This window comes from Cyrtonyx montezumae, unplaced genomic scaffold (genome assembly GCF_038088225.1).
Source record: "Cyrtonyx montezumae isolate F1298 unplaced genomic scaffold, pur_monq_1.0 scaffold_3, whole genome shotgun sequence".
NCBI lineage: Eukaryota > Metazoa > Chordata > Aves > Galliformes > Odontophoridae > Cyrtonyx > Cyrtonyx montezumae.
This window is the reverse complement of record NW_027072034.1, coordinates 81,129,780-81,154,752: the sequence shown is the minus strand read 5'-3', so window position 1 is coordinate 81,154,752 and position 24,973 is coordinate 81,129,780. Positions and strand designations below refer to the sequence as shown.

General features: G+C 38.4%; 1 long non-coding RNA gene across 1 annotated transcript in view; it reads left to right on the top strand.

Annotated features, from left to right (window-relative positions):
- Positions 1-24,973, top strand: part of LOC136052176 (uncharacterized) — a 414,011-nt gene that overhangs the window by 318,300 nt on the left and 70,738 nt on the right. Inside the window, exon 7 of the long non-coding RNA XR_010622523.1 lies at positions 13,920-13,974. This is a non-coding gene — a long non-coding RNA (uncharacterized LOC136052176). The remainder of the gene's footprint in view (positions 1-13,919; positions 13,975-24,973) is intronic.

Genomic DNA, 24,973 nt, shown 5'->3' with positions numbered 1-24,973 from the left:
TGATACACAGCTTCTCAGTGTCAACCAGAAAGGCCGTTTATAGCTAATAAAAGAGCAACCGTGTGGACATTAACACATGCACACATAAAAAGTCCATGAGTATTCGCTTACTTTTACAAATGAGTTTGCTCCGGCTGCCGTCACACCCTCCATGTGTTTGCTTTGTGCAAACACAGGAGCAGGCAGGCTTTACTCTAGTGAAGGCAAAATGCCTACTTTGGAGTCACATGCTCCTATTCTCTTAGATAGTGAACTATCAGCTCACGCATGTATTTACTCAGCAAGTGGTAAGTGCTGTGAGATGTGGCTTTGCACACGTTTGTCACCTCCATTGTGCAGTCAAAGTAAGCAGCTCAGGAGCTGTCCTGACCTTCTGCAAATGGCAATGGACATACATATGTGACTAGCTTAAGTAAAAACAGCAAAAGAAAATTAAACTGCATCCCAAACCAGAAAGCTACAGTGGGTTGGTAAATCTTGGAGTATTGCATTAAAAATGATTTTTGTCTCAAAATAAGTCACTTTTAGAATTCCATAGAACCATTTCTCTAATCCTGAATGAATCCAAATCCCAGTGATGTCTTCATCTCTTCTTCCCAGTTCTTACTTCAGCTCAATAAATTGTCTCTGCAAAGCAAGTCATTTAAGCACATGCATGGGTCCATTTCTACTAAGTAAAACCTGAAGGAAAGGTTAAATTTTAACTACATGCTCGAGTCCCATTGCATTCACACATTTGAAGTTAAGCACAGGCTTGAGTACTTGGTTTCAGGGCTCAAGAGTGTAACATTAATCCAGACAGGAGGACAAACAATGCTGTATATCTATTGTGTGGCATGGTTGATTGCCTTGGTCAATCCTACCTCTGCATCCTTCTTCCAGATGTCAAGTACCTGAAGCAGACTACTGATGCTTAGTGAAGAGCAATGCTCAAGGTAGATAAAAATGCATAGGCTGCACTGAATATATATATATTGTATATATATATATATGTATATATATATTGCAATCTGCTGGTGGATGTTCCAAAAGCGAAGAAGGGCATGAATGAGCCAAGGAAATGATTCCTTGAGATTCTCTCTCTACTTAATACCAGCCCCTATTTCCCTGAATGCTGACATTGTGATGGATGCAAAGAACTGGGATGGATTTTCAGCTATGAAGAGAGCTAAAAGGGGCTGCAATCAGAAACGCCTATTTTTTAGGTGAACATAAATTGTCACAGGTACAAAACGTCATTTCCTGAACTGAAGGCCACTGTCATCACTGCCTCAGAGCATTCCAACACACAATAATAAGTATCTTAATTATGGGGTTTCAGCACAAAAGGCACAGAAACTTTACTTTTCAGAGTTGTATAATCAAGTTGCTCCACCTTGCTATTAGGCATGAATGGCAGTAAGTGCTCCAGGGAAGCCTGGAATTGAAAGAACAGCAGGTGGGGAGCAGTGGGTCAGGATGGGTATGCATTAAGGAGAGCTGTGTGGGGAGTCCAGAACTAGAATAGCGGGAAGTGCTGTAAATTGGATTGAACACATCGCTAGTGGACAGGGTGAAAGATTATACAGCATTTGTCTGTGTGACCATAATGAGCTTCTTTCCCATAAAAGATTTGGGGAGAAAGTACTGTGTATGAATAGGGTCCCTTTAAGAAGCACTTTTAAAAGAGCTCATTTTCCATTCCAATCATGTATATGCCTCAGCAAGACTGTAGCCAGATGCTTGCGGATCTGAAGAAAACAGCCCAACCCTTTTCTTATCATCTACCAGAGATGACAGACTCTAAAAACTCAATGGCACTTTCGATAACTTCTAACAAGAGCTGGGACTTGCCTGGCTCCATTTGTCTGGTCAAGGCTGTATTTCTGTGATTTATCCCATGGAGGTTTTCAGCAGAACCTTACACTTAGTGTCTAAATTAATGATATTCCTTCCTTTTTGCCATGACAAAAACCACTCTGCACTATATACTTTATGCTAAAGTTTTTGTCATGGACATATTCTGTAAAAGCTTTTTCAGCTTCATCATTTTGACAAGCTGATTCCATTAAATCCTTCACGGTGATCGCTTTCATATGGTGCCAGGTGGGAGACACTGTTTGCTTCTGTGATTTTTTCTTCTTTGGAACAAGAAAACAGTGATCAACTGCAAGGTTATGTGGTATAGCTTATGTAGCTTATCTCTGTCCTTTCCAGAGGAGAACATATTTTGAGGAAACACAAGCATTTTAGATAGAGCAATCTTAGCAATTGGTGTGTGGTTATTAGTGTAGTCTATAACTTTTCCTGGAGGCTCTTTCAGGATGGAGACACTAACTTAACAGGTTGGTTTGTTACTGTCTGAGTCTATTAAAGAGCTCAGGCTACACCTGAGTTTCTCCACTGTGTTTCTCACTGTTTCACCTGTGTTGACATGGAAACAGTTGAGTGTTTTGACAAAGGATAACCTTCTTAGTTGTTCCCAAATAACATGATTAACTCAAAGTCCTCTGATGAAATTTGACCACACCATGGCACTAACTTTGTCAGGTACCTTGTGCTATCTGAGGTACCAAATGAGTTTGGACAAACACTGCTGGCTCTGCCCCTGCTGTACTGGTAGGTACCGGTGATAAAAGCTACAGATGATAAATTAGAGAGGTGATAATGAAAGAAAAGGGTTCTTAATTTTAAATTCATTCCCTCACAACATTCCATGTGAGGAAGTGAGTTATTTTAACCTCAGGTTCATGTCATGAGAAAACTAAGGTTTTGTGACTAAAGTGAAGAGGAAGTTTAGATGAGGAACCAGATCTCACAAAGTCTGCCCTTGTCTTCATGGGGTGCTTTTTATCTGCCGTTGCTGCAGACTGACACAGTGGAGAGCTACCTCTTTGCTCTGTTTCTAATGAAGCCTGTAGAAGTTTTCATAGCAGTGATGGGCATGACCATTGGTCTTTTCAGGCTAACTGTCAGAGCAGAATAGCACTGCATACAGCCTGCTTTTGCATAAAAAGAAAAAAGAAATCTCAGTAGGCTGCCAAGGGCATTGAAGTATCTCAGATTCCTTAATGTATTTATCCTTGCCACAAACCAAAAGCAAATTTTAAAGCCTTTTTTATTTTTTTTTCTTGCCACCTGCTAATAGCTGCACCATCCTTCCTTTTCCAGAGCATTTCCACAGATACTCATATTTCTCAGGCTGACAGCTTTCTGATCCCTAAGTCTGAATAGCTGGTTATCTCAGCTTCCCATCTTATGTAGAGTTTATCTCCCTCATTTAAAACAGCAAAAGCACTGTCTGCATGCACAGACCATTATCCTGGTTGGGTTGTTAAAGTTACTGTAATGCTGACTTTATTTTCTGTAACAGTTCTGAACAAAATGTTTCCTTTGAAAGGTCTCAGACCTCTATCCTCCCAACTCCTAATCACAGTAATAACCAACCTCAAGGAGTCATTAGTGAAGACTCAAACAATATCCTGTAACAAGTCAGCTATGAAGAAATTGGCATAGTTTATCTCTTTGATTCATGTTCTTATGAAAATAATGGGTTGCAAAATAGAGCTAGCATTGCTCTTGTGCTATATAGCATCCCTTCGATCTGATTCTTTCATCCTCCACCCACTGATCTCCCAAACTAACATGGAATATAACTCTGCAATAGCTTTACAAGATAGAGTCTGTCTATAGCATTGATATATTCTTACGCTATAATGCCTGTTTATTGTGCTCCTTCTTAAACTGACTCACCTGTGAACCTCCTTTTGATTTCTGTAACTTGTTGCATTTTTAGATAAGCTGGGAAAATGTTATAATGATTATATTCAAGCCCAACCCATACAGAAAGGTTTACTTTTTTGAAGCGTTTAGATGCAACAAACTGTGTAAACTGAATTTGGGCAAGTTCTTGGAATTGTTTGCTTTTGGTTTTGTCTTTGTGAAATAGACACTTATCCTTTGTAGGGAAGCTGATAAATAATGTAAACTACAGCTTGCCACTAAGAGACTTTGTAAAATCTTTGTATCTGCTGTTCAGTTTGGCTTCAGTAATCAAAGAGATCAGCTTTTCTTCATTGAAAGCAGTAGGCAGATGGCTTTTCAGGTTTCTTTAAGGATTTTTATTCTCACTTGATGTGGTTCAGACTGTAAACTGGATATGAAAAGATAAGAGATCATTTCTCAGTTATGCTTTATAGATTAGAATAGTTTGATGGGAAGGGATGTATATGGACTGAGTCCAACTGCATGACCAACTTAGGACTAATTGAAAGCTAAAGAATATTTTTGAGGGTGTTGTCCAAATGCCTCCTGAGCACTGACAGGCATGGGGTATCAACCACCTCCTTAGGAAGCCTGTTCCAGTATTTGAGCGCTCTCAAAGTAAATCAGTTTTTCCTAATGTCCAGTCTGAACCTCCCCTGGCGCAGCTTTGTGCCATTCTCATGCAGCCTATCATTTAGTATTGAATCAACTTCCATTGTTTCATTTATTCATTCCATCAAATGGGAATGAGGACAATCTCTGCTGTATAACAAAAGGTAACATTAATCTCATTCGTGGAATTTTTTTTTATAAATCGAACTCATGAGATATGCATATTGAACTCTAAGAGTCTTCAAGTCATATTAGTTCCCCTCTGAATGAGTTGTATTGATTTGGCTGAACTATACTGATTTTTAGATAACTGGAAAGTTTGGAACCCCCCCCCAAACCCTCAAATATTCTTGAAGATCATCCCATCATAGGTAGGTGCTCCAAAGATAATGTCTCCTTTTACTTCCTAGGAAACAACAAAAGATACAAAGAACACAACAGCACTATTAAATAGAGTAAATTCTCAGACACAAAATATTATCTTTCCACATAGTCACTGTCATTAGGTATTCATTTTCCAGAGGTGAACAAGAGCCTGCATGTTGTGCCAGTAAAAATCTGCACCAGTGGAGGTGATCTGCTGTCACTACTGCTGAAATGCACCACCTACCACTTCACTGTGCTCACACCCACTGTTTGGTCTCCAGCAGTGTTCAGCTAGTGTCGATAAATGTCAATGGGTGCAACTTTTTCTGCATGGAGGAATTTGATCCCATACTTTTGTTTCATGCCATTTTGTCAGTCTGCCCCTCTGTGCCATCTGTCACATGGCAACAACATGTAAGGGAATACTGGTGGGAAGGTTCAGCCTCTACTGCCATACCACCAACATCCGCCTCTGATGTTGTGGGCCAATATAATAACATAGGAGGGATTACTTTCAGAGCATCCCTTGTATTATTCACTTGTTAACCAGGTCAGCAAATGAAATTGCCTGGCTGAGATACTTCAGAATAACTTGGTGTCTTATGAAAATAAGTTCAGGTCTGGAACGGTGTCACTTCAGAGAATTAGACCTGCTAGAAAAGGTGCTAGGAACTTACAGTGTGGTTTCTTTTATATCATGTTTGGCAGAGACATATACCTTTTGTTTTCAATCACCTTTTGTAATAATTTGGTTTGATCAAAAGTCTAGTGTTATCCTCTATCTGTGTGATCAAATGGTTTCTCCAGTTAAAGATCAGTGACCAGCTAAGCCATCTGTCCAGCACCACTCAATCTCCTCTTTCTGTCAAATCACATCGGTGAGGAGGGTCTCAGAGGGAGACACTTGGAAGTTAAACTGATAAAACAAGGAATGAAGAAGGGAGGTGGTTTAGATAAACAGCAGTAACGTTTAAATTTAGGATCAGGATCAGATGCAGTGTTAAGAGGACCAGGTTCTGTGAGAAGAGACTGCCTTCTTACCTCTTCAGCCATTCATCCCCATCTGAAAACAAAAAAAAACAAAAAAAAAGAAAAATTTAATTCCCCTGAAACTCAGTTTTCAGGGCACGTGTCACAAAACTAACTGCATGCTATAGAGCACATTGTTCTCATACCAAATATAAAACGGAAAGCATTGTTCCCAGAAGCTGTTTTAGTGGATCTTTATAAGATAGTTTTGATTTATTTTAATAAGCGTAGAACAAAAAGACGCAATTGAAAAATAAATTTCAAAGTATTGATGATGGCATCCTAGAAAAGAAAGTTGGTTCTCCTTCTGGAAAACTCAGAAAGGGCACATATTTAACCTGTCTTTATAGGCACTGAAGGCTTAATGCTGCACACACTGGTGCAGCTGCATAACCCCAGTGACTTCAGTGGGTCTGCAGGGGTTTACATGGGAATGAAATACTTTCTGTAATTCTTTTTGTCTAGTTCCAAGTATTCGCGTTTAAAGCAGTACAGCTGTAAAAAAAGAGAGCACAAATCGTGTGATTACGGATTTGACATCCTTACAATTTTCTGAAATGATCTTGCTTCTGCTTTGCTCCTGATTTAACGGACTCCCTCATATTCAAGTCCTAAAACACTGCATAGAGTACACAGCTCTCTCCAAAGCGAGCAAGCAAGGTTTTTCAAGTGCAGTGTAAGCCCAGCCTGAGGCTTCCCAGAGCTCTGCATTGCTCCCGCAGCTCCCCTGCAGCCCCCCAGCCAGGCTTAGCAGTGCCTTCCACTCCATCCCACTGTGTTAGCTCTGCTTTGTGGTGCTTACAAACGCAGTGCCCTTTAGTTCTGATCTGCAGTGCCTTCAGGGAAAAATGATATATCGGAGTAGTTATGTCCCAGATTGAATGTTAGTCAAATGTTAAAATGAAAGAAATATTATGGAGAGTCAGCATGTCTCACTTTGGAAATAAATTACGTGAAGTACACTGGAGTGTCATGGCTCTTGGGACCACATATGATCCAAAGATAGCATTTAGAGGAGTGATCACAACGTTGCTAGATTTATCAGATCATGCAAGAGGAACATTAATACCCAGAAAGAAAATAACAATTAGCAAAACTAAGCTCCCAACCAATAACTTAAACTCATTTTCCAGGGTCACTTCCTCATATTAGTAACCTATTTATATGTGTCAGTAGAGTTTATAGCAATTATCTCATTATTAATAATAGACAACAAGCCCAGCTTCGCTAATTGCTTTTATTAATACAGATGCATTTGGCTTATAGAACCATACTTTTCCATCTTAGTGTTTCAGTTAACTCACATGTAGTCTACTTAAATAGTTTGGTGTTATGTGATGGTGCTTTCTTATTCTGTGTAGCCTGACTTCTTTGGCACTGCTCAGTTGGGGACAGATACTTGAGTGTAGGTTAGGGGAGTGTGGATTGTAGACCAGAGCTGCAAACAGGTGTTGTATTTTCTTCTGTCTAAGCTTTTCATCTTTTTAAGGACTGGTGTGCTGGTGGGAAGCTACCTTCTGCTAATAGGTCGTGCTGTGTGAGGCTGCAGCTTTAACGTAGCTGCCAACCAACCAAACCTCCTGGTTTACCTTATTTTTATGAATTCCTCAAAGATAGTAGTTACAGTTACGGAAAGTTAAATGTAACACCATTTCATGCCATCTTAAAGTCAAGATCCAGGCTTAAAATGCTATGTTTGAACTATAAAACAAGAATGTATTTAACCCCCACCTCTTTTTTTGTTTTTGGCTTTTTGCTCATTTTGCTCTCACTTTGCTGAACCTTTAACAGCAGCTGCCGTTGAAGCTGTAACGTGCTGTTGCTTCCGAGAGTTCTCCTGCTCTTCTTTTGAAAGAAGTTTTCCTCAGAGGTGCTTTGTATAGAGACTTTTCTTGTCTGAAGTTCTTCTCAGGGAGCTGGAGACCTCCGATGGATGTTAATTAGAGTTCAGTCTGCAGATGTAAGAGATTCCTTTTCTTATTTCATCTACCTCATTGCTTTCACTGAGAACAGCTGGTAGGACTTACTTCAGGCTGAGTTACCTGCAGAATGATTCAGCTCCTTGATGGCTCTTTGATTTAGCTTACAGAAACATGAAAGTCCAATTTCCAATTGGATTTTTGTCTTATCAAAACATAATATTATCTATCCTTGTTGGCAAGCAGTGTGTGTTCAAAAATCTATTCCTTCAAAAATTTTCTTATGTATTTTCTAGTAAAGTTTTTTGTTTTGTTGTTTTGTGCATTTGTGTGTTTGTGCTTGCAGAGTGGCTGTTAAAAGTATCCTTTATCCATTGCATATTTCTAAATTTGAAATAGACAAGGCTAACATTTTTAGCTATTCTTAATTGTAAAAGAAACAAACAAAAAAACCCTCTCCTTTTATTACACTTTCTAGTCCAGATTTAACAATCTTACGCAATAAATTATTTACCAATTAAAGAAAACATTATATCTTCATAAACCCATTACAGTATGTGATAAGATAAACTACAAGGTTTTCTGTCTTCAAGTTTGAGACTGAAATAAAAAGTCAGTTACCCTATCTTCTTTCAACTGTATCTTCTAAGCAAACTGTCTTTAGAAGATGATTAACGGGCATATTCTCATTAATTACATTTCAAAATTTTTCTCAGGTTATTGTTGCATTCTTAATACAACCACTGGTTGCTTATTTATTTTATTAAAAAGAGTATGCACGTCTGTATTTAAGAGTAGAATAATTTTTTTAATCATGAGTAACCAAAGTACATGTGAAAGTATGTTTCAGTGTTTAGCAACGCACCTTAATTCTAATACGTACAAAGACTCCTTAGCATTTTTAAAGATCATTTCATTTTGATTCTCCTGCACAGTAAGCTAAGACTTGATACGTGACTATACAACTGTCCCTCAAGCCCAACTTGTGGTATTGCCTTCCATTTGTACTTTTTCACTGAAATAAGCTGTCAATTTTAAAACCATCTCAGTTCATCACTTTCCTAGCTCTTAACTCAACAGAGTAATGTTTATTTCCTTCCTTATTAGATGGAGCAGCCAGTCCTTCTCGTAATACTTGCATGAATTAATGAATTCACAACTATGAGGGCTGCACTGTGGCATTGTCCCTGTTCTCATAGGCACACAGAAGTAAAAACACCTAATTCATCCTTTGAGAAAACTGTTGATTTCAAGGAGAGCAGAATTGGGCTTCTGAGGAGGCCAGAATTTACAGAAGTGCTGCTGCCAGGTAGAAACAGGTGTTTTGGCCTGTTCCCGTGCTTTAGGACACTGTTTAAGTAGATGTAAATATCTGTCCCCAAGCAGATACCGTTGTGCAGTGAGGACAATACAGGTGAAAATGAAATTCTTGATGCTTTGGTAGTTAAAGTAGGCATCACCTCGAGGAGCATGAAGGAAAAAACTGAAATTCCTCCATATGTTGCCATGTAACTTTGTCTGCTGTGATTCTCTATCTTATGTGTCTGAGGCTAAAGTGCTCTCATGCATCTGGGATCATAGAATGAAAGAGTGGCTTGGGTTGGAAGGGACCATAAATACCATTTAGTGCCAGCCTCCTCCAATGGGCAGAGATTCTTCCTGCTAGGTTGTCCAAAGCCCCATCCAGCCTGGCCTTGAATACCTCCAGAGATGGTGCACCCACAGTTTCTCTGTGCAGCCTGTGCCAGTTCCTCACCACACTCTGAGTAGAGAATTTCTTCCTAAAGTGTTATCTATGTCTACCGTCTTTTAGTTTAAAACCATTTAGCCTTGTCCTGTCACTACAGACTCTAGTCAAAACTCTGTCTTTCTTATAAGCTTCTTTAAATTTTGAAAAGACCACTGTGAGGTCTCTCCCCTGAGAGAGAACTCTTCTCTAGGCTGAACAGACCCAGCTCCCTTAGCCTTTCCTGGTAGGAGAGATTTTCTAGTCCTCTGATCATCTTTGTGTCTTCCTCTGGACACGCTCCGTGTCTTTCTTGTGCTGTGGACACTGAAGCTGTATGCTACCGTAACATTTAACTGCCTTCCTTTGCATTTTTATAATTAAATCCTAATATTAAAGCAATTTGCATTTCTGGATTCCTTAGTAAGATGATTGAAAGGTGATTTAATTGCACAGCATTGCCAAGGTGATTGTTGGCTGCAGCAAGAGTTAATGTGGAGGTAATAGGAGATATCACAGGGACTAAGATTTTTCTGGCCATTAGCAAAGGTGACTTCAAAAAGGAAACAATAATTAGCATAGGTTTCACTGAACCAAGTTTCCGTCTGCTGCTATTCACTGGATTTTGAGCTTCTCCCCTTTGCTCTCCTATTAAAGATTTGCAAGTATTTTCTTGTATTCCCAATGAAAAGGACACTTAGGGGAAAAGGATATAAATCAACAAATAACAATGTAACCTGCAGAAATATAAATCTATGTAGATTAATCCACGTTTCCTAAATTGCATACTGGATTGTAATTCAATCAAAGGGTATGGGTCTTGTGACGTTTATGAACATTTATGGATAGTATGAGTGCTCAGATTAAAATGTCAAACCTGGTATTCAGTTTAGAATCACATATTATTGTTGTTCATTAATATATAAAAACAACAATTATATCCACTGAAATCCTGAATTTAATTTTGTTGTAATCTGTCTGCTTTGTCAGAGATGCAGTGTAGCCTCTCTGCCCCCTCAGATCATTTTCAGAGCTCCACTGAATTCCAGATGAAAGAATCTCCCATTCCAGTGTTTTTTTCCCAGCAGAGAACTGACTCAGTTTAGCCTTCTTTGAACTGAGGGGTTCTCTAGTAACCAAATTATTATATATTATTATTTTATACCAAATTATTATACCAAAATTTTATACAAAATTATACCAAATTTTTATATTATTATTATTATAATTATTATAATTATTATACCAAATTATATATTATATTATTATACAACAATTCCTCCTCCACCAGAATTGAATTGTAGTTTATATACAGAGAAGGTATAGCACATCCAGGTGGACACATGTAGCAAGACTCTGCGTCTTAGATTCAAGACATTTAGTAGGTGGCATGTGATAAAGCTGTCCCCTTTGCCATTTCCATGTTGGTAAAAAAATTTCAAGTCCTCAGGTGGTTCACAGCCAAAATTTTACCAACTTCCAAAAAAGTTTGACACGAATGCCTAAGTCTCCTTGAAAATTATTTTTAGATTCATAAGTCAATTACCTGCTTACATAGCATAACTCATATGACTGGATTTTACCATCTAACTACCCATAAGAAGAAATTCTTCAGCATTTAGGAGCCTAATTCTCATTAAAATCATGGAGATGTTCCTAAATATCCTTAAGGTTTATGTCTTACTTGTCTTTTTGTCTTTGTGATTTAAATGGCACATATTCACGCAGCAAAGAAAGAGAAAGTGGGCAGAATCTGCCCACAGTGAATCAAGAGCAGATTTAAGATTAGCCGCTGGCTATCCTGTCCAATGGCCAAAACTGCTTCCAAGTAATAATGATTAATTAACGCTAGGAATTGAATACGAAAAAGATCAGTGGATTCCTTTTGTCTGCCCCACGAAACAGAGCAATACTGGGTGGAAAACAAATGGCATAGGGACCGGTAATTATTCTGCCTGTAAAACAGAGAACTAAGAAAAATAGTCAGCTTTCTCATACTTCATTTTTTATGCATTATACAATAGTATATGTTGAATAAATCTACTGTGTTAATATAATGTAATTAGGTTAAGTATGTCTCTTGTGACAAACAGTGTCATATGATGAAAAGTTTCAACCCAGCATTTTAATGGTTCAGGTTCTGCTCATGGTTTCAATTAAGTCTGAAAGATTGCATGGGGCACTGAGAAGAGAATTTGGCCCACTTATTTCCAGCATACGTGTGCTACAGTTATCTAACCTGGAATGAATCACAGTTTCCTCAGACACGTTTTGTTTTTCAAATACTTTACATGGAAAGTTTGGAGTTTTAGATATTTATGTGTTTTTTGGTTTGTTTTTTTTTTGTTTGTTTTTTTAACAGAACTTGTAGTCAGGTATCTGAACCAATTACAATCACTTAAAAAATTATGGTGTTTCAGTTCTGGTGATTTGCCAGATTCTAGTTTGCAGATCCAGCATGTTCTGCCTGTCCAGACTTAGCCTACAGTTTTAATTGGGTATGACAGTCTTGTTCATTTCTTACAGCAAATTCTATGGTAATGTTGGTGTAAGTCATTACTCAGCACCTCCAGAGTCTCAGGCTGTAATTTGTAGAATTCTTTGGCATCCGTGTCTTCAAACTTGCTTGACACTTTCCCTTAAAGAGAACTTGTTTTATATCACTTATAACACAGCCAAAGTCTAACCACTGGGCTAAAATTTTCCATTCTGTGTTTTTTTTCCCATGCTGGATGCCTCACACTTCTTTTTTTTTTCCTGATTTTTTTTTTCTTTCTTTCTTTTTAGCTCTGGGTCTCCAAAGCAGCACATTCTTTGGCTCAGACCTATTGTCTGAGGTTCTTCCATGGTGCAGCTCACTGTCCCAGCTGCCCAAAACCCTGAAAAAAAAAATAGTTCCCAGCCACTGCAGTCCTTTGCATACAGATGTGTCTGTGGGCTTCATGTTTAAATCTTCAGGAACATTCGAAAAGGCAAATAAGGGATATATGCTTAGCAAAACAGGGCTTTTTTCCACCTCAGTTTCCCTGTTTATTTTCATGATAGTTGTGGATTCTTGTAAAATAATGAACAGTGATACACCCTCCCCCAGTCCGATCATGTCCATCTCATTCCATCTTGGGACTTTTCAGTGGGCAGCATCCATCTTGTCTTCTCCCTCATGCAATTCAGTTACCTCTCTTCTTTAAAGAGAAATTTTGCAGTTAAATAGGGCCTCTCTGCAGCCTGACCAATAAATGCTGTGAGCATCTTGGTCGCTGCCTTGCAGTTTCTATGATTCTCTCTGTTCTTTGCTGTATTTCTTCCACCACTATTGCTGGGTGACCAAAATCCAGATGAGCATACATGCTTTCTCTTGCACTCACTTCCACCACACCCATAATTCCCACAAATAATAGCTACAACTCCAAAGAAATTTTCCAATTGCTTTCCTTCTTTCTCTCCTGTGGCAGCTCCTCCTTTTTCTTCACTATCTCAACTTAGGTTTCTACTTCTGTGAATATTTTTAATTGCTTTGAGTAATGAGCTAATCTCCTTGTAATTGGCAGGAGACGGTAGACGAGGGCCACGGCTTGACTTAAGTACTAGAGTGCACCATAAGGATCCCATGGTCGTCGTGCTCCTGGTACTCTGCTCAGCAATCTGTTGGAGAATGCTGTCTGTTCCGACTGCCGGGATTTCTTTCAGCTTGGAAGGCAGAACCAGACTGATCTGGTAGCCTTTGTCAAATAGGAGTGCATCTTCTTGTTACAATTCAGAGTATTAGGCTTTGATTCATTTTGTCAATTGCTTCATCCCCATGTTAATATGTTTTGCACAGCTATTGGCATTAAAGCTTAGGTATTCCTTTGTAGGCTTTGGAAATCAGACCTTTTGTTTACCAAAAGTTTGCAATCCCTTAGCTTTTCTGTTTTGATGCATCCGTTCTCTTCTTGGGGGTCTCAGGGTAACAGATCTGTCAAGTCCAAAAGATACTGTGTTGACAGAAGGAACTAAGACAACACAATTTTTCTGTGCAGCTATCAGCTGTAATGTAAGCATCCTCAGCCCTAATAATATGCCTAACCCCTCTTCTGTGAAGGTCAGGATCAAGAAGGCGAGTTCTGTTTTAGAGTCCTGTATCATCTGGCATGGCTGCTAATAAGGATGCCTTTCAAATCTGGCAGTGTTTTTGTGATAAGAGCATTTGTCCATAGGAGCCACAAGCCTATTTCACGGAGGCTGTTGAACAGCCACCAGAGGATATTTAGTCTCTGCTGGCTTGGAATTATCCCAGGGCTAAAAAGCTCCTTGGCCATTGCCAGTTTTCTCAGCTATATGGTTTTGGGGTCAGGTAATTTCAAAACTTCCAAGATTTATGCAGTTTGAAAATTTTAAACACTTTTTTTTTTCTCTCTCTCTCTCTCTTGTGGGAACTGCTACCATCTGTGAGGCTCCTCGATCCCTTTTTTATTTTGGTATCATTTAGAGTGCTTATTATCGCTTAATTTCATAATTTCCTTTTTTCTCCCTTTTCTTTACAGATCACTCACAATCAATTTGTGGCCTTCCTCTGAAGGAACCTTTCCCGACTCTTGTGTAAGTATTTATTACCAAGCATTTTATACTTTTTATTGATGAAAGTTGTACATTTTGCTCAAGTTCCATTCAAATGAGTACAAAGAATTTGTGAACTCCTCTGTTGCTGTGTATGGCCACAAAATTCAGTGCTGTGTTGCTGTACTGATACAGTAGCCTAGAATTTTAATGCAGCATCAGCTTCTGGGACTCAGGCTTAGTAACATCGTGTGATTGATTGATCTGGAATTGATACATGTATTTTTGGATGACAGTATGTACATATCAATTTGGAGATATATTTGTTGCAAAGGGTATTACTTTGCTGATCTCTAATAGTATATAGTATTCCGTGCTGTGCAAGAGCTAGGCAAGTGTAGGAGACAGTCAACTAGCATTTCAACCCATCCTTACCAGACACTCCCGGTGCCATGGAACTGTTCCTCACACCAGTCCAGTGTGGCTTCCCATCTAGTAACAACCTACTCTTCTTATCTGGGTAGATTAAATATGTTGTATCCACTTTGACACCTAACAGTATCAGAATTAAAAACCTGTTAGTAATTTATTTGGAAAATGTAATGTAGGTGTCTTTTCTTGCCTGTTCTCATTCACTTGGGTTTGGCTGTTGCTATGTAAGTTGTCAGTGTATTGACTTTCTTCATTGGAGAAAATACTAGATAAATCCAGGTAGTTGTGTTCTTCAGATCTAGAACAGGAAGAATTAAAATTTTAATGGTTTGAAGTTTTTTGGTCATTGGGTTTTTTTGGTGGTTTTTTTTTTGGTCTGTTTGTTTTTGAGGGGAACAGGAGATTGAAGTTTTGGGAGAGTTTGCTTTTCCATTCTCTGCCAAGCTCTAACACGCGATGATTTTACGTACTCAGAACAAAAGTTTGCACTTTGCTAAGAGTCTTTAACACATTTTGGCAGTGAAATCTACTGTATTATAACAGTGAAACTTTTTGATGTGAGATAAGGGGAAATATAGCACTACCACATCATAATATTTACTGTAATTAAGTAAAGACAGACCAAAGTTTTCCAATCCACCAGCATATTAATCACTGTTTTCAGGTACGTAAGCTGTATTTAGCAAATGCCAAAAATAATGAGGATTTTTAAATTTAGGATTAGAACTCCATGTCCAAATACGTCTGGACTTTGTGTTACTTCAGATCTCCATTTCGCAATTTAAATTCATTCCTACAACCTGTTCAGAGAGGAAAATAGATGGCTGTTAATATGCTGCCTGGAGTTAAAGAAAAGAAAACATAGCACAGGAAGAAAAATAGCTCTTTCATATTTGAGAGAGGAATTAAACCTGCAAATTTATGTTCAAGTTAAATTCTGGTTCTTGGAATTTCTTCAAATGAATGCTGAAGTGCAAAGGGATATTCAGATTTTTTTTTTCAGGTGTGTGGTGAAACAAAGAGCTTTCTTTTGCTGATAGGAGACCTAAATTAAGTGTCTTCAACATTTAAATGACTCAATACTTTTGATGTGCACAGGGAAATGGCACACTTGCTTCTCCCTTGCCCTATGGGCACAAACATGAGCTATGCTGAAGTGACTGCCAAAGGTGGGATGACAATGCCAGCTACCACAGAGATGTATTTGAACTGGCCTCTCATGCCAATGATGGCCCCATATTTCTTTCTGTTCCCCTTTTCTTTTCATTGTGAAGTGTCCCAAATCTGTAATTTACAGCATGCTGTTCCCATTTTGCTCTGATATATTTGCTGCAAATAAGTAAGAGTCTATGCGTGTGCATAGCTCCCCGTGGCAGTGTCAGGCCTGTGAGACAAGGGGAGCAGAGGCCCCTACAGAATACAACATGGCTTACGTCTAATGTGACATTTATTTGACTCAGAAAGGCAATTGATTAAAGTCCCATCAGACCTTTGCCATCATGTATTATGTATTTATCCAGCAGGGGCGGTTCATAACAGCCCCTGACAAATCCTATTATTTTTGTTGCAGAACTTCATAATATCGATAAAAACTGTTAATGATGCTCAGGGCCTCGAAGTGCACACTGCTTGTGTTAACACTTCCTGCAGCAGCAACAAAGCCATTTATGTCTGCAGCAGGGACTGCAATGCCATCAGCACTGGTACAAGCACATCATTTCATCCATGCTCTGCCTCAGCACCGTGAGGCACTGTGTACAAGGTTGTTTGGATAGAGGCAACAAACTAGGTTCATGTTGCATTTGCATGGGGAAATCCAGAGCCAAAATCCATCTCAGACAGTGTTCTGCTGTGTGACCACAAATAATTTCCCTGATGTCTGCCTTTGTTTCCTGACCTGTAAAGCTAGACTTACACACCTTCTTGCTCCATTAAGTCAAGTTTATTCTACAGCTGAGGGCTTCTCCATGCTCTTCCATTCCCAGCTGAACAAGCTTCATTGGATCCTCAGTTTATTTCAGACGTGTATAAGTTTGTCCTGTTTGTACTGGCTCTCTCCTTTCTCTTTATAAGGTAGGTCCTTCAGGGCTCTGATCTTTTAAGTTGTTTTGCATAACAGAAAAAATCAAATTGGGCATTCCTGCATTAGAACCTGTTAATGGTCCCTGCCAAGCATGTTTCTGATCTATAAATAATAACAGATTTGTTCTGTCTTCTGCCCCATTTCCCACTGCTTGACTTTCTTCTCCTATCCTCGCCTAGAACCTGACTGTTCATTCTTCCTCCAGATTATGTGCCTGTCTGTCAGTATGTTGTCTGGTTTTCAGAGGTGGAGGGATTTCAAGTCCCTCTTTCCCAAGCAACATTCAAATTTAAGGGGCATAAGATTAATCTCTGCTTCACTAGAATATCTTCAGGAGTTTAAAAGGAGTAGGTGAATCCTTTGTTTTTTCCATGGAATAAAATCTTCTAACCACTCTTGAGCTTTTCAATCATGTTGTCAATATGCATAACAGATGGTGACAATACTAAGGTGATAGGTAGCTACTAAAAAGAGAGGATACTCTTTTTACTTCTAGAGCACTACCCATTCAGGTGGAACCCATACAATATTGAAGAGTTATCCACTCTTAGCTTTGGGTAAGTGCATGGAAGAAATGCCCCAACGTGATCCAGATACAGAGAAGTTGCATGTCACGTTAAACTAATTCCATGAACATCTGTTCATTTCTTTGAAATAGGTTTCTGATCTAACTGGGGTGAACTCTGACATAATTCCTATTAGATTCTGCACTGATTCCGATTCTCTTGCTTTGACATCCCAGTAAAAAAAAAAGTGCCATTTATTCCTCAGCTTCACGAACACATATTCGGTCAAGTAATGATGACCTAAGGGAAGATGAGCAGCATCTTACTGATCTCATCATACTTATGAGAAACATCCATCATATGATCAGTGATTTGTGTGTCAAAAGACACCCAGCTGTGTCCCAGCCTACCAGTTGCCAGTTTTAGAGATTAAATATTCACTTTATTGGACATCATGATGCTTGAGTAGTCTTTGCTATCTACATGCATGTTCTTGCTGTTGGTATTTGTTCACCAGCAAACTGTTGTCAGTCGCACTCTGAACCATCATTGTAAAATATCTGCTAATTAGCAGCATCTGAACCCCTTTATTTGGTTTGTGTGCTTAGTGTTGTTTTGCAGATGAGGAACTTGAGAACAGCAACAGTGAACAGGAACAGGGAGGAGGCATCTTTTCAGTTCTCAAGTTTCTTAAGCTCTCCATTACTTTAGAGGAGGATAATAACCTCCAGGTCAAGCTTATTCATGAATCAAAAATGAACATTTGCAAAATGCCAAAAAAAGTCTAGATGTAATAAGCCTCATATTTACAACAGCTTTCAAGAGCTAGCATTTTTCAAGAATTATCATACTTAATGTAATAAATTGACATGCAAATTATCCAGAAGAATCAGCTTATCCACTCAAGAAAATAAGAAGTTGTTCAAAGGGAATGGTCACCTACACAGCGATTTGAGACAGGAAAGGGATAGTACTTTCCTAGCTATTGTATGCCTCCTGAAGAAAAGGAATTCACCAAAAAAGAGAGAACATGAGCAAAGGCCCTATATTTGGCATTTGTAAGTGAGAGAAACGGTGAAACAAGCTAGAAATAGAAGTGGAGGAGAAATTCTATTCTGAAGTGTTTATAAGAATCAAAATGTGTAACTGAGAATGCGCTCTGTGATGAATGTTCTTACACAAGTGCCAGAACTTCAGCCTTGATTCTTTATCTGAAGACAACTGTCAGATGGACTTCAGCAAAAGGCTTGCATTAAAAAAAAAAAAAAAAAAAAAAGCTGGCTTCTTTAAAATGACTCTGATAAAGTTCATGGTTTTGTTCTAAAATATCTTCAATAAAAATAGATCCTATCCCGAAAATCATAGAACTAGCTGGGAGCGGGGAAAGGGCAAAATCTGGTGCGGAAGCATTATTTTAAGTGTTAATATTCAACTTAAATACAAATAATAATGACTACCCATAGCTGTGAAGATGATGTGTGAATTATGACAGAGGAATGTAAGCAACCTGTTTGTAATTGCAGTAACTACAAAATATCCTCCGACGCTGAATGAGATTGAATTTGAGACTGGCTTGCATGACAACTGAAAATGTCATCCTTTTCTGCCATTATGCTTATTGGAGATCCTTTTGTTCTGGGTTATTTTTCATCTAATTAGTGCAATATAATGTACTGAGTGCTAGCTTTCTTTGAAGTGTAACAAATTCAACAGGTTACCGCAGAAAAATTGGACTTCAAACTAGAAACTTCTGGAAGCACAGTATTTTAGGTATAGCTAAGAAAAAAAGAAAAAAGAAAGTGACAGAAAGAAAATACAATTGGTCGGTGCACTTTTTCTTTTTTTTTAAGTTCACATAGGGATCATTTAATCTATTTGGATTGAAAAAAAACCACCTTGCTGAAGTAGTAGCAGCATTGCCTACAGCAGTTTGAACATCAACCATCCAAATATTAAGATGGTCCAGTTTGTTAGGTCTGAAATCAGTGTGCAAAATGGTACAGTGACAGAGTGCAGCAGAGCTTTACAGAATAATCTCTTTGCAGTTATGGTAAATTATCTTCCAACTTGGGCAAGTGTGTTGCTGTTCTGCAGTTATCCCACCACATGTCTCTCTTTTTTTTCTGAAAAATGCTGTTAGTCCTTCTCCTTATCTAAAAATTCTCTTTGATGCACCGAACTTTAACATCATGCTGTTTACCTTTCTCCTTAAAATGTACAACAGATATAAGCCGGGGGAAAAAAAGTGCTAAAAGCAAGTAGCACTAGAGGACTGATTATTATGAAACCAGATATCCAGAAATAGATGGTTTCCCAAAAGCCACCTCTTTATCGAAGGGTCATAAATTTGAGTGCTGAGGCTGTCACTGAAATACTGGTACTCACAGATGTCTAAATGCCAGACCAAGTCTCCAAATGTATGCTGAGTGTCCTATGTATAGGACACCATGATTTAAAATGAGCCTTTAAAAGTATCTCATGCATTTCCTTATTCTCTCCAACCCTCTCGCTTAAAAACAAATGGAAACCATCTACCATGGAGTTTTCTTTGGACAGCTGCACATGTCAAAACATAGAATCATAGGATCCTTAGAGTTGGAAGGGGTCTTTAAAGGTCATCTAGTCCAATTTCCCTGCAATGAACAGGGACATGCACAGCTAGATCAGGTTGCCCAGGCCTAATCCAGCCTGGCCTTGAAAGTCTTCAGGGACAGAGCATCCACCACATCGCTGGGCAACCTGTTCTAGTGCCTCACCACCCTCACTGTGAAAGACCTTTTCCTTATATTCAACATAAATCTACCCCCTTTAAAGCTTGAAACCATTTCCCCTTGTTCTTTCACCACAGACTCTACTAAAGAGTCTGTCCCCTTCATTCCTGTAGCTCCCCTTTAGATATTGAAAGGCCGTTTATGGAAGAACATTGATTAGTCTTCAGGCCACAATTTGTGAAGGCTAGTTTACCTCTTGGTGGGAATGGGAAATCTTAGACATAAAAGATTCATAGCATATTAAGAAATAATGTGTTCTTCCTCTGAAGCTCTTGCTCACTGCTGCATCCATCATTTTGGATAATATCATGCTGAATATAATTCAAAAATAGAGCCCCCCAGGTAATATTTTCATATGTTTGCATGCTCAAAATATTAGATTTTTTTTTAACAGAACTGAAAGCAAATGCTTTTGGATTTGAATAGATTTTGCTCTCCTCTTTCACCAGATTGAGTTTTAAGTTTAATAGAGTATCTGTATCAGTTTTCCAAATGCTATTTTCTAACGTTTTAACTTCTTAAGCATATGCAAAATGGCTTGAATTTTCAGAGGCAAAATAAGGATCCAAACTTCAAATACCTACAATCTAAGGTATTCTTTCTTTAACCAATCACAGAAGTATGGATCAGTTACAACATTTGGAACTGGATGTGTGTTTAAATTTCATATTCATCTGCCTTCACTTATTCTTGATGCCTTTAAAAGGGATTAATAGAATTTCACTTTTTGCAGTAAACTCTGTTTTAGATAAAAGACAGAAATTAATGTGTTACAGTCTGGATGCTCTGCAGTACGCAGTGAAGGGTGTGAAGAATACCTACAATGTGTGATCAGCATATAACCAACCTCAAAGGATAGTATGTTTCACAAATTGTTTTTCAATTATTGCACTTAAATCCCTCAAGTTTTGATGCTTGGTGTGAATTTCTTGCTGTAAATGTCCATGCATGCATAGCATGATCTAGTTATGATATTAAGAAATTAAAATTCTGCCATGGAAGACTAAAAGAAAAATGCAGCTTTTCTTCCAATGAACTTTAATGGAAAGGTAACTTTTTTAGTCGTTGGATTACCTGTAGGCTGAGGCATGCCTCAGGGAAGATTGTCAAGCTCGTTGAAAATACACTGCCAGATCATTTCCTTTGGAGCCGTCAACTTAACCTCACATCAGTATCTTCTAACGTGACTTTGTAGTATTGTCTTCACTTTCCATCTTTGCCTACCTGTGTTTTGAAGCATGTCATGGCTCAGATCATGCCTGTGCGATATTGTAGCCTTGCTACTGGTCAGCCCAGTTCTCCTTAACGAAGAAATTCCTAAAACATCATAGCCCAAATAGATCAAGAAAAGCATGCAAGTACTTCAAGGATAAGCAGTGCTTTTTTTTTTTTAATTATTTTTTTTTCTCTTTGTTGTTCTTCTGTTTACATAATATTTCTCCTCACCATCTTATTCGAACAGCATTTTGCTGTAAAGCAAGGTCCAGTCTTTAAAGAGACCTAAGGCATTCAGCTGGTAGATCTGTAGCAGAAGGTGCTTCCTGTTCTGGGAGTAACAGTGCTTCCAAAGCATGCAAGTGAACTAGATGCTTAATGCTCAAGTAAACTACTGAGAGATCTGTGGCTCTCTCAAAGGACAAAACCATAGAAATAACAATGAAGTGTTACCCAAAATTTATTACTGCGCAAGTGAATAATGCCTAAGTATTGCAAATGACCAGTTTTTTAAAGCTGATAAATTATTTTATGGCTGCTAAGCATGTTCCCTCTTTTTCCTCTTTCTTGTCCCCTCCTTTTGAGGGGTCTCATAAAGCTAATTACTCCTCTCAAACTTTTTAATTTAGACAATGCTATTTTTTTTTTAAACTAAAAAATTGTAGAACTATAGCCTTCATCCTGCCCATTAATTCTGTTTTCAACACTTCTCTTCAGGTAAGCATTTGCTCACTTTACAATCCTTTTGCTAATCTTCATTTTACCTTATAATTTCCCTTGTGATACCGTATCAAATGCTTTACTGATAGATTTAATTTACTGCATTTCCTTTGTCTGAATAATCAGTTACCTTATCAAAGAAAGTTATCAGGTTAGTTTACTACAGTCTACCTTTGGCAAACTTATGTTGTGTTTTATCCCATTTTCCATTTGCCTGTATGCCTTTCCCTTTTTTGCTTGAACATTTGCTACACTTGTGCTATTGAAGCTCCTGATGTTACATCAACATCAAACAGATGTGAGATCCAAATCAGTTTCAATAGACTGTAGCAGTCTTGCAGAGTCCTATTCATTCCCATACCTACAAAGTGTTAAGTTCTCATCTGTCAGAAAAATAAAATATCATTTATTATTTCTCATTGTCATAACAGCAAAGGGCAGGTGAGCTGATTTTGAGCCTTGGCTGGTGAATGTTCATGGTGATTTGCAAAAGGGTTTCTAGAGATAGAATCAGAGACATCTACCTGTACATGAGAGTGCTTGGGCACTTGCGTTAGCAATACCTTAATGTATGTATCAGTAATGAAAATCTTAATTAAGAATGCTGCATCATTGTCCATGAACACTCTTTCTTTCTCAGTATGTGAAGTCCTTTGTGTACTGTAGCAGCTACCTGGTCCAGACAGACAGAGCCCTTGAAGAGTGTGTCTGGCAGATCTTTTTTGTGATTAAAAACCAGCAAATGTCAAACTCTTACTTTTCTTTTGTCTCGACACTGAAGCTTAGAGTAGCAGGACATACAGCATAACTTACAGTTTGTTTATTTTGTATTACTCTTTCCACTTTGTTATCATATTGGTTGGTTTCAGAATACAGTAGCATTGATTAGAACTGTATTACGTAGCATACAGTTGCCAAAATGTACACAGGCACCTATCTATCCAACAGTGTACTTTTTCCTTTAGAAACAATGCACTTGCCTGGACCATGTTCTCTATGCACAAAAGTATGCTAATGTGTTATGAAGACTGAGATTTTAATCTCCATAAATTCAGGAAATCTAGAGTTAATGTTCCCACAGCAACCTTACCTCTGCCCCTTCTTTACAATTGAGTCTTTGACTGCACGATCTTAGCTGAGGATTTACCCAGAAAAGAAAATGTGATAGGTAGGAGCTGCTGAGTTTTTCCTCATAATTATATTACAATCACATTTTGTTTATTGAGCACTGTCTATATGTGTGATGTGATTTGAAACAGATTCAGAAAGCCTCTCAAAAATAATGGACATAAGAATGAGTTACAGATGTACAGCTAAAAGCACAGATAGTGTAAGGTGAGGAAGGATGCATGCACGCACACATGCACACATTTCTCTGCATGAGAACCAATCAGAGTTGTGTCTTTTGCTTTCAGATGAGTCAGGCTGTCATCTCAGATTCACTGTCACATCACTGACACTGATAGTTTCTCTGGACTCACACCTGCACAGTGGAATATGTTTCAGAAGGAATTAAAGTATTGCTATTTTGTGAAATGAGAAGTGGCTAAGGAGTTCCTTCTTGGCTGTACAAATTCACAGAGTTTAGCCCCATAAAAAAAGCTACACATACAGTGACTTTCCTTTTGCAGAGAAAGAGTTACTGCAAGAGGAGAACTCTTGCTGAGTTCATAGCCTGCCATAGGTTTGCACAAGGCAGAAAAGTCACAGATGCCTTTACATCATCATATGAGAAAATAGTTTTGAGAGTGAAGTCTGTGTAATCCAATAATCAATCAAACTGCAGCTCCTGTTTCAGTCACCATTAATATTCTCAGAACCAATATTTACTTCACTAAGGCATCAAAAACTGAAATACCTCAGATTAAATGAAATGTTTAAATAAATGACTGCTTGGTATCATGTCATTCCACTCATATCTGGACAGAATATAAGCAAAGAGTCTTCTCCAATCTGATTGCAAAGACAGAGTAATTAAAACTGCAGGAGTATGCAATGGTAAATCTTATTCATTTATTCTTTATTTATGGAAAGCTATTGTCAGCACAGTGAGGGCTGTGTGTGATGGCAAGGGGAACAATGCAGTGTCCTTGTCCTACCATAAGTAACAACTCTGAATTTTTGGAGAGTATAGAACCAAAGGGCTAGAGCAAGAAGACAGTGCTAGAGCTACAGCAGTTCTTCTTAAAATGTGTATATATGGAGTAAATTATAGGCAGGCAGAGCCTCCTCCTAGTGCTCACCAGTCTCCTGTGTTGCATCTTACATAGACTGCAAGAATAGTGACTCTTCTTCATTTTTGGTGCTTGTTTTTCTTTCTTTTTTTTTTTTTTCTTCTTCTTATTTATACAGTTGAGAAGTTTCAGTGGTGTCCACAGTTAGAAAACTGTAGCGTGAAGTCTGGGAAAATCTTTGGGGAAAAAAAGATATTCTAATGTGGTAATAGCCTTATTATTTCTAAACCAAATGATTTCAAACATGGCAGTGCTGCTACTTCTCTTTCAGGACTATGTACGTGTCAAGTCTGATGTTTTAAAACAAAGCTGTGTTATAATTATACAAGCCTGTATAAGAAAAAAAAAAAAAAGGCTTATGGAAAACTTAACAGCTGGAAACTGTTTTTTACATACTTGGATGACTCAAAAACAGCTGAATGAGTTTTTGCAAAGCTTTACCAAAAATGTCACTTCTGGATTGAGACAAGGAATGAGAAATTTCTGCTGAAAAGGTAACAGTCTCAGAAAGATATAAGCAAATATAGACAGAGATTATTTAATTCATCAACTTCGACTGTACAGTCCTTAATGTAATGCTGGAAAAATAAAAGAATTCATATTTATCTAGTTTTTCAAAGATTTCAAAGATCTGTACTAGAATTTAAGGAACTAAGCTTTGTAGCTGTGCGTTAATCAAATATTAATATTTATATTTCATTTGAATATCACATATTCAAACAGGAAAACAAAGACAGAGAGAAAGGTGCAGGGCTTGCCAAAGTTCATGTAGAGAGAAAATGTGAGCATGTTTAGCACCTCCATGCCTTCAAATTGCTCAGGTTTTGAAGTGCAGCTGCTCCCAGGCGTGCTTGGCATTGGGGAGTCCAGGGCTCATCCCTCTCCAGCTCCCATGGCAGGTGAAGAAAGAGTCTCACCCACACCAGGTACTCATCTTGCCTCTTTCTGTCTTCCAGTACTAAAGGTGAATCCTGCCCCATTCTGTCCCTATGATTGTGACACTGAGTTCAGGTGTTGTCCCCAGCCTCATACTTGCACACACTCCTCCTCCTCCCCCAGGAGGTGGTGACAGAGGTGACA